General features: G+C 33.6%; 1 long non-coding RNA gene across 2 annotated transcripts; it reads left to right on the forward strand.

Annotated features, from left to right (window-relative positions):
* Positions 1-1,915: 1,915 nt before the first annotated feature.
* Positions 1,916-6,566, forward strand: LOC141337416 (uncharacterized). 2 transcript variants are annotated; one of them, XR_012355748.1, is made up of 5 exons: positions 1,916-2,296; positions 2,381-2,459; positions 2,603-2,683; positions 5,038-5,129; positions 5,911-6,566. It is a non-coding gene; the product is annotated as an uncharacterized lncRNA (long non-coding RNA). The 2 variants fall into 2 exon arrangements; XR_012355749.1 differs by having other exon boundaries at positions 2,384-2,459.
* The last annotated feature ends 2,463 nt before the right edge of the window (positions 6,567-9,029 follow it).

A 9,029-nucleotide genomic window follows, 5' to 3' on the forward strand; every position in this document is an offset into this window, starting at 1 on the left:
ATAAATAGATTCTTCATGTAGCTTTCTCTTTAACACCTGTGTTATGGTGTTTATTTAAAATAATTTTTATTATTATTATTACATTTATTTATTTTTCTTTGTAAACTGTAATTTTTACAGCTTGTTTTGTTAAGAGGTTTTTTTTTGGTGGCAAAGAACTAATTCCTAATTTGCCTTTAAGATCTTGAACACTAGGGGCAATATGCAATAAGGTTCCAGGGTCCATAACCACCATAGACATTCACCCCTGAGTATTTAGATGAGTTGTTGGATGATGTTTTCCAGTGGTTGATTCTTAAAATATGTTTAGTCCTTCTGAATCCTGAATACGTGGTTATGTCCTCAGGTGATTAGGAAGAAAATGATTGTATTCACAGTGGACTGTGGATGAGGGAATATATTAATGAGAGTGGGTGGTGATATATGTACTACATACTAAATTGACTGATGCTGGTGTAGGTGCTTTAAGATGCTTGTGTTTCAAAGCCTAAGTCGTAGTTCAATAAAACATTCCTTTAAAGGGACCAATAAAATTATATTTGAAAAATATATTGACTAAAAATAAAGATTCCTAAAAGGGGTTTACACAGTGATTTTTGGTTCCCCAACAAATCGTCTAGTGAAGATTTTTTTTGTTTGAAGGACATTTTTAAAAATCTAGAGATCTAATGATTTAACACTATTAAGAAACTTGGAGAGGTTCCATGGATGTTAAATGTTCTTTATGGAACCACCTATTTTAAAAATGTTTAAGCAGATAGACATAACAGAGAATAACACATTAAGATCAGGAAATTACAATTTTGGCTGAAAATGTTAATTGAATAAATCTTTATCTTACTATAATGATCATGCTCTTTCACATTGAACAGATTTCAGATTTGTGGTCTGACTCTCTGTTTGCAGGAAGCTTGATTATGCAGATGAAGTGATGGAGTGTTTCCTTTAAATCGGCAGCGGGGCTGTTTTCGTGTGATGTGGGTGGGTGGCGCCCTTCATGTTAGGGTTAATACGAGGGTAGGAGGCATCACAAGGAGGTTATCTCCCGTGAGCCGCCGCCTACGGCTTTAGTCATCACCATTTACAGCCGTTTAACCCTTAACCTGCAACACAGGGTCAGCTGACAGCTCCTAGAGAGGCCACAAAATGGATTTATTCAGATGAGTCGCTCTTGTCTAGTCGCAGTTGTTGAAACGGTACCTTTGAATATGTTAAATTGTTCAGTTGAGTTTAATTATAAGAATTTTGCATGTGTATTTTATTTAATGCAAGGACACATATCATCAACATGTCTGGGTGATTTTGCGGCTTTGCTAAGTTCAGTTTATACTTCTATAAAGGGCTTTGTTAAACTTTCTGTATTATGTTTTGATAAATATATATACACTTACAGCAAAGTATCAATATTTTTAACAGAAGCTGCGAGTGTCTTAATTATTTATTAGACACTCCCAGTTTAATAAATTATTTTAGTTAATTTACAAGAACTGTTCTTCAGTATAAACAACAGTTATTACGGCAAGAGAAGTATGATTGTAGTTTACATCTTTATTTTTTAAGTTAAATCATTAAAAAATAAATATTAATTCATATTAAACTATCGATATGTGTCACCCTGGACCACAAAACGAGTCATAAATAATATTTCCATTAATGTATGGTTTGTTAGGATAGGACAATATTTGGATACAAATATTTGAGATACAAATCTGGAATCTGAGGGTGCAAAAAAAATCTAAATATTATGAAAATTACCTTTAAAAATGTTCAAATAAAGTTCTTAGTAATGCATATTACTAATCAAAAATTAAGTTTGGATATATTTACAGTAGGAAATTTACTAAATATCTCCATGGAACATGATCTTTACTTAATATCCTAACGATTTTTGGCATAAAATATAAATTGATCATTTTGACCCACACTGTAAACCCCACTGTTGTCATTAATAAAGAGATTAAGTTAATATAACTTGACATTACTTAAAATACCAAGTTTTGGCATCAAAACTTAAACAGGTGTGGTTAACTTACTCATTTGGCAGCAAAAAACTTTTTAATTGATATTTTAAGTTATCTGAACTCAACATTTTAATTAATTTGAAAGATTCACAATGTCTATTTAAAATGATTGGTCGCACTTGAAATTCTGCTTTGACAACCGCGCTGATTGGTCGATATAAGTTATATGACACAAGGCGGTATTTTTTCTCGTCATGCTGAATTTTGCTGAAGAACCAGCAGGACAGACGCACTAGCAGAAACCATCTGACACAAGAAAGACAAAAGTTAAATCAGTAAGTAGAGATTTAAACGCTCATATACATTTTTTTTAATTGATTTACACGTTATTCCAATGCTATTTTTTTGTTTTGCTCCAGTAGCAGCACAAGTAAGCTGGCGGTAAAGCAGGCGGGAAGAAAGCCGTCGTGAAAGATTCATTAGAGTGAAGTTACACAGGTAGGTTAATGGTAAAATATAAGTGTAAATTTTGCTTGGTTCCGTTTTATTTTTGGAGTATTTTGTACTTATAAATATGCCGGAGTTTCTAAATTTCTATAAGAACATTTGAATTTCCTGCTTAACTTTTTTTCCTCCCCCAGCGGCACTTGCAGGCAGGCGGTCGTGAAGCAGGCAGGGACAGGGATGGAGTCGGTCGTGACGAAGGCCCATGGATTACGCTGGTAAGTTAATGTTTAACACGCCTGTACGTTGTGACTTGCTTAATTTATTAATGTTTCTTTGATGTTGTGTTTTTAAAAGCGAGAATGAGAACTTGCGCTGTTGTGTATGCGCTTATGAGGGAACAAAACACGGACATGTAACGTTACCGTTAAAGTTCGCTTTTACCTCAAGGTGCGCGCATAAACGGTCAAATGCACGCAAAAATATTTCAAAATGAGGCGCTCGCTTGGTGATTATTCACGTAAACCCTTGCAGGGCTGCCAACTCTCACGCATTCAGCGTGAGACTCACGCAATTGACACTTTTCACACGCTCTCACGCCACACATCCATTTTCTCACGCAGTCAAAAGCACCCTCAGTTAAAACTGTAATAATAAGATATTGGCTAAACAGATTTGGCAAAAGTTCCAGTGCGTATTTGTGTTTGTGCTCTGGAAATCGCCAAAAGACAACGTGTTTTCGTAGCGCTGAGCAATGTAGCCAATCACAGACATTTATGTTGATCTAGAACGCCTCTGATTGGCCATTGCGTTCTGAATTCACTCACCTCTAAACGCCAGATTGCACTTGTGGACTCTCACTGTAAATAAGCGGTTCATTGATAATGAAAGGACTTTTGCGATTAACTGAAGCAAGACGTTTTAGTGATTATCAAGGAAGGGCTATTGCGCACTCCAAGGCTACGTATAATCTGTTTAGCATTTGAATAAATTTTGTTTTTTGTCCTGCTAACAGCTATATACCCGGTATACGAAGCAGAATTCCGGGAGTTATAAATCTCTCATGAATGAAGGATTCATTTACGAATATGAGAAAAATATAATTTCTCAGAACAGCAGACTACAGAAAAATATTTGGATTTTCGTGTCAAAATATATATTTTTTTAAATGCAGTTGCAATTATTTATAATGACTAATCTAGGAATTCTTTTACTGCACATAACTTTTTACCACAAGAAAAGTAAATAGTTTTGCAGCACTGCAACAGTTATTTTACATCATTTTATAATAAAAACACAGTATGACATTTTTATAAATATATTTAAAAATAACAAATAATTTCACAATGCTAGAAGTCAGACCAAATTTTAATTAAAAAAAACTGCTCATGCAAACGTGTGTAGCACCTTTTTTGTATCATGATTTAAAATGCAGTGTTTAGTTCTAATTTTCAATTTATTAATATTTTTTAACTGCAAAAACATTTCATTGCCAGAAAAAAAAATATATATTTATGGCTGGTAAATTCTCTCAAATCACCAAAAAATTTCGTTTGTATCATGAATAAAATGGCAGATATGGCAAAAAGTTTTAGGCCCTGCTTGTAAGTGTAGAAATTACAACAAAAGTATTGTAATTCCCCTACTGTAGAATAAGAGAAAATAACATACTGGTGAAATACTCATTTTTATTTACTTTACAGAATTGTTTTCCAATATTACTGTCGTTGGAATAATACTATAAAATTATTATAATTATTATAATTATTATTTTTTCAAATTATTTTTTATTCTAATTTAGACTGAGACACTATATCACAACTAATAAGAGGATTAAGTCCCCTTTAAACCTCAAGATCAAGTCAATTCACCAGATTTTTTCTTTGTTTAGTTTTCACACTGAAACTGTATTGGAGCTCTGAATTGTGAACTCTCAAAGTGCACCAGATAGATGAATTTAACTGTAAAATGTACAAAATTTTCTTACGGGGGAGCATGCCCCCGAACCCCCCTAAAGACACTGCTGTGGGAATTCTCACTCCAAGCTGAACTCAAAAGTTGGCAGCTCTGCCCTTGTCAGTTATGTCTTAAATGATCATAAACAGTTGAGAATGAAAATACGTTTGTAACAGTATATTGCATCCGTGTGGCTATTAATGCAGGTTTACTAAAGGTTTCATGAGGAGAACAATGCAAAGCTAAAAATTAACGAAATTGTGACACATTTACAGAGATAGGCCTATGTTTTTAATTAATAATTCTGTTCATGTAATGTGTTCTTGGTGCATAATATTAATTATTCGTTTTTAATAGATTTTATAAAATGTATTCAATCCTATCTGCATTTTGTTTTTAATCAAGTTACCATTAGCAGAGCTGTGACTGTTTTACATGTCCCTGTGAGCGATTTGTTGACTTTTTACTGTCGGGAAAGACGTGCAAAAATGTTGTAACAACGTTAACTTAGTTGGATCAGGTGTGTTTAATTAGGATTTCATCTAAACTCTGCAGGGCTCTGTCCCTCCAAGAATTGACACCCCTGATTTAAATGCTGTTATGAATTTCATTAAAAAAAAAAGTAGTAATAGCCAGTGGTTAGATTTAATATAATTGTTTTTTTGTTTTCACACAGAAGTTGTCAGAGCCGACTGAGGACCGAACTCTTGTGCTCCAAGGACCACCTCTTGTGTTTGGAGATGTTTGGGGATTTCTTCGACATGTTTGGTAAGTATTCCATGTAGAAAATAATGTCAAAAAGACAAGCACACATTAGATCACTCACACTCATTATATAAATTTGAATCTAAAGTGTTATTTCACTCAAAAATTAGAATTTTGTCAGTAGTTACCCTCGTGTCATTCCATATTCGTAAGACTTCCGTTCCTCTTTGGAACACAAATGAAGATTTTTAAAATAATTTTCAAGAGTTTTCCATTTCTCCATAGACTGACAAGAAAAGGTAAGAAAGACATGTGGTTCCAGTGATTTAACCTCAATTTTATTAAACAACGCACATGCTTAGGTTTGCATGAAACAAACTATAAAAACTATTAAAAATACAGATCCCCAATGCATGTTCACGAGAGCATCACAGTGCATGTGTTTTGTGTTCACGCAAGATCTGAAATCTGAACAGGCCTTGAATAATTTTATTTTGTAAGTGGTAAATTACATGTTTTTGCACTAAACACTCGCGCTGCTTCATAAAATTGAGTTTAAACCACTGAAGTCTCATGGCTTTTTTTTTTCTAGACCTTGAAAATGTTACATTGGATCTCTGGAGAAACAGAAATCTCTTGGGTTTCCTTAAAAAAAATCTTAATTTTTGTTTGGAAGAAGAACAAAGGTGTTAGGGGTGTGGAATGACATGAGAGTGAGCAATGACAGAATTTGCATTTTTGGGTGAACTGTTCCTTAAGATTAAGTTGCACTGTTTGAAATCTACATGAGCTTGCATGCATGTGAATTAACTTTAATTTGATAATGTTTTTTCATCTTTAATAGATGTCTGATGATCACAGCTCAAATCTTGCTGTTGTCAGTGGGGATTGTAATAGTTGAAGATGGGACTACTCTTCAGCCTCTCAACTCTTGGAAAAGTGGTGATGGACAATCTAAGTGACCTTCCTGAATCAATGTGCCTTCTGTTTGGACAAATTTATGTTACAGGTTTTGTGCTTTTCTTGTCAGCTGAGAAAAAAAAAATGAAAATGACCTTTACATTGGAAATTAAAAACATGTTTATGTTAACAGTCAGTAAGACTTTCACCAACAGAGAAGAAACACTTTTTTTTTTTTTTGTATAACACACACTCCAAGGAACTGGTATATCTCAAATTTGTCTTGTAAAAATGTGAAAAAATAAATAAATAATAGGTTTACATTTAAAACAGTTAACTGTTAAAAAAAATGCTTATGTTGTTGTTCATGTCTTTTAAAAATGTAAGCTTACTATTAAAAATGAGCTGTTTTGTTTAAAAATGTGATATTAAATGTGAGTTTACAGTCAAAAATAGGAGTTTACTGTTAAAAAATGTGAATGTACTTTAAAAAATGTAAGCTCATGATGCTGTTGTTCATGTCTTTCTGGAAATGTGAGCTTACTGTTAAAATTAAAAATTAGCTATTTTGTTGTACATATGTCTTTTAAAAATATGACAGTGTGGCCTTACAGACAAAAATATGAGTTTACTGTTAAAAAAGGAGCTCATGATTTTGTTCATGAATTTTATAAATGTGAGCTTACTGTTATAAGTAATGTAAATGCAGTATAAGCCTAATAAAGTGGTTGATGTGGAAAAAAAACCTTGTTTTAATGATTTATAAATTATTTAATACAAGTAGAATATATATATTTATATATAAGCTGAAAATTTAGGAAGTTTAGTCTGTTAGCCCTTTTAAGTTATCTGTACTTAAACATTTAAGTTAATTCAATGAAGAGACCACATTCGTTCAACTCAATAAATCGAGTTGTCATTTTCCCATTACTCAAACGAACTGAGGGAATCACTTTCCTCAAATCATTTGAGTAGTCTGAACTTATTAGGGTTTACAGTGCATACGATGTATTTTTGGCTGTTGTGACAAATATACCCGTGCTACTTAAGACTGGTTTTGTGGTCCAGGGTCACATATTAACAATAATATGAATTATTATTATTGTTAAAATATAAATTTAAATATTTTTTTTATCTTTTGTAAAAAAAAAAAAAAAGTCAAAAATATAAATCCTTTGTGTATTCGAACTTAAATAAAGAATATATATTTTCAAATTAAATATTTAGTTATTACTATTTATCTATTTGTCCAGATATGAGGAATTGCAAAGTAACAAATCTAGATAAATATAAATATTTTAACGCTGACACATTTTGACCATGTGGCAAACAAGTACATTTATAACCAGGGGAACATATCTCTCTATATTTGTGTAGTAATGCCTGTCTTGACATGTGCCATGCATCCTCTGTATTTGTGAAAGATGTTGGAGATTACGGAGGTACCATGTGTCTGAGTGCTGTCTGGGTCCCTGTGACTTAAGTGTAGCATACAGCTGACATTACTCTAGAGAAGAGGTTAAAACTCCAGGCCGAATGCTAAATCGAGAGAGGCTTCGAAATCCACAGTCTTAGCATTCCACGACGCAGTATGTACAGGCTGACCTTAGACAATATATTGAGCGGATGTCAGGACAGAAACCACGGCTGAGCACCCCTCCTCGAATGGCAAAGATTGTAAAGGTAGTCTTGACGCATTATATCAGGATGATTGATAATAATGCTTCTTATAGCTTCTCGCAGCAAACGGTCCTGCGTTACACACAGAAACACACTCATATTGTTTCCTCAGAGCAATTCAGAATTGAGTCCGGTGTGAAGAAAATACAAATTTGACAGCTAAGGAGATTTGTGTTGCATAACACAATTATTTATTTAATAATTTAAAATAATATATATTTTAAAAATGCCTTTTATGCTCACCAAGCCTGCATTTATTTGATTAAAACTACTGTAAAACAGTCATTTGTGAAAGTTGAAATAACTGTTTTCTATTTTAATATATTTCAAAATACAATTTATTTTTTGTGATGCAAAGCTGGATTTTCAGCAACATTAATCCAGTCTTTAGTGTCACATGATCCTTCAAAAATCATTCTAATATGCTGATTTGCTGCACAATTGTAATCAGTTGTTATTGGTGCTCAATTATTAATAAAGGTTCTTATTCTTATCAATGTTGAAAACAGTTTTTCTGCTTTTAAAGGAGATTTTGACGTTACACATATTTGAATGAATTCAGCTTTTTCTAAAGAGAATAATTATGTAAACCCTCCTTGACGGAGGAGAAAAAAAGAAGGAATCTTATCTGCTTTTCTGTCTCTGTGCAGGACCCTCGAATCCCCAAACGCCGAGGTCCTGATAGAAAGGTGAAGGGGGTGCAAAGGGAATAGGCTGATTTTGATGTTGAATGAGAAGCGACCAGGATGCCACTGCTGAGAACGGAAACACGCACAAGCGCACACACATTTGCACACATCCCGTCTGTCTTTAGAAGAGACCTGCCACATAATTAAAAAGATAAACTCTGTGATCACTAGCCTGGAGATAAGGGTCCTGTGAGAGGGGTGGGTATATCACACTCTCACACACACACACACACACACACACACACACACACTCGCATTCAGCTGAGTGTGTGTTTACGCTTTTGTAATATAGGCGAAATGAAATATGCTGTCACAGATATATTAATTTCATTAAATATTCATATAGGCATAATGACAAATGTTATTAGTCAGTATTGGCTATTAGAATAAACATGTTGTTTGATATTCATTCAGTACAATTGTAAATGAATTCCCTTGCCTCTGCGACAGGCAAAACATATCCCGCGCACAAAAAAACTTGAAGCAAGTATGCTGACTAACTAACTATGCTGACTTCTGGGGGAGGAAAGTTTAGGCGTCCTAAAGTTTCCAAAACCAGAAACTCTTTATCTGCTTACGGAAAGCAAATTGTTTTTGATTGCAGCAGGTCATTGAGCAGTAATTTTGCAGATTCACAGAAATATGTGACTCTGGACCACAAAACCTTAAGTAGCAATAGCCAAAAATACATTGT

This window comes from Garra rufa, chromosome 6 (genome assembly GCF_049309525.1).
Source record: "Garra rufa chromosome 6, GarRuf1.0, whole genome shotgun sequence".
In the NCBI taxonomy this organism is placed as follows: domain Eukaryota; kingdom Metazoa; phylum Chordata; class Actinopteri; order Cypriniformes; family Cyprinidae; genus Garra; species Garra rufa.